The sequence below is a fragment of the Heteronotia binoei genome, chromosome 1, assembly GCF_032191835.1.
Source record: "Heteronotia binoei isolate CCM8104 ecotype False Entrance Well chromosome 1, APGP_CSIRO_Hbin_v1, whole genome shotgun sequence".
Taxonomy (NCBI): Eukaryota; Metazoa; Chordata; class Lepidosauria; order Squamata; family Gekkonidae; genus Heteronotia; species Heteronotia binoei.
In genome coordinates this window covers 250,123,092-250,124,928 of record NC_083223.1, presented here as the reverse complement: position 1 = coordinate 250,124,928, position 1,837 = coordinate 250,123,092, and positions in this window count along the sequence as shown.

Genomic DNA, 1,837 nt, shown 5'->3' with positions numbered 1-1,837 from the left:
GAAGGGGCCGTTAACAAAATCAGCATTTCACCCCAACAACTTTCTCTTGTGACTTTCTCTATTTTTGGTATTTGTGTGAGTATGTGTGTGCCTGGAAGTCATGGTTTGCTATTGCCTGCCTCTGCATCCTGGCCCTGGTATTCCAAGGTTTCCCATCCAAGTACTTCCCAGGGTCAGCCCTGCTTAGCTTCTGAGATCTGAGATCAGGGTTGCCTGGGTTATCTAGGTCAGGGCCCTTGTGACTTTCTCAAAGCAGCAGCGAAGGACCCAGTCAAAAAAAGGTTAGAGGGACTAAGCTTCCAATCTCACCACTGGGAAGAGTAATGAGAACAAAGACTGGAATCACTGCAGGAGAAATCTTTCTTTCCTCTCAATCTGGTATGAACAGAAAATGGAAGCTTTAAGAGAAAACTGGAAAAAGACACTCTCCCATAAATGATATGTGCTCTCACAAATGAACCCAGGAGGAAAAAAGGGGGGGGGGAATCCTCAATGCCCCAGTTTCCTGTATGCGAACATGAATGGCCTTTCAATGCTGATAAATGTGACCTCTAACTACTCTTTGCCCACAATTAGTCTCCAGGTCTGCTGAATACTTACTGTTGAGAGGATGAAGGCATTAAAGATGGAACCTCACTTTGCAAATTCAAAAAAAAAAAAAAAAGCAGGAGGGGAGTGGCAGGCAACTGGTATGTGGTTGCTTAAATAAAAAAATTAGATCACTACAGCAGTCACTTCTGGCCAGCAGGATTTCAGCAACAGCAAACGGCAGCAATTTATCTGGGATAGGGAAGCTCCAGGCAGTAGGTGTATCATAGGTTGGTTGCAAGGCGGCAGTCGGAAAGGGGGGCGGGATTAAAACTGATTTTTGCAGGGGATTTGGAGAGCTGCTGGGCATTACCTCCTTCTGCTCTTTTTTGTGAAGGAGAATCCAGTTTGGGATTTTGCAAACCTCAGCTCCATGGTGCTAGTAATGCCCGTTGCTCACCCAGATCTAGAATTCCCCTCTCTTCAGCCTGCTAAGCCAATAACGCTGCTCCTCCCTTCCCCATACCAGTTATCTCTCTGCCCTCTTTTTTCACCACCTCCTACTTCCAGGTTTGTAACTGGGCCAATCTGGCAGAGAGGAAATCTGGAGGATTAGCAAACAAATCTTCTTGCTAAGTCTGTGGCTTCCTCTTTGCTGCCTACCAAACCACCTGCACACTTCTTCTCTCCTGGGCAGGGCAAGCTAAACAGCTCTGAACAGCTAGGAGAAAGCATGCTCCCCAAGACACAAACACACCTAAACCCATGCTTGCGCCAAGGAGAGAACAAAACAGACCCCAAAGAACGGCACACCAAGTCTAACAAGTTTTATTGGTCTCCTGTTTCTCCTTGAACAATGCACAGAGATTGTCGTCTCCCGCCCCCCCCCCCTTATGTGTTAGAGGGGGCTGAAAACAAGTACTGGGTATTGAACCCTGATGACTCCAGGGAATGTGGATGGGAGGGGTGGGGAAATGAATGGCCAGCCAGGGGGAGGAGCAGGGGAGTTGCTAGGAGAGCCCAAGGTGGTAGATGTGACATCAGATGCAGGGCTGTTTTTGAGCAGGAATGCACAGGAACACAGTTTCAGCTGGCTTGGCATCAGGGGTGTGGTCTAATAGGCAAATGCATTCCTGCTGGGCTTTTTCTACAAAAAAAAGCCCTGATCAGATGCAAATACACTGCCTTACACTGACCTGGACCACTGGTCTATTAAGGTCAGTTATGGCAATGGCTCTCCAAGGTCTCAGGCAGAGGTGGTTCATATCATCTCCCACCAGACCCCTTTCACTGACGATGCCAGGGACTG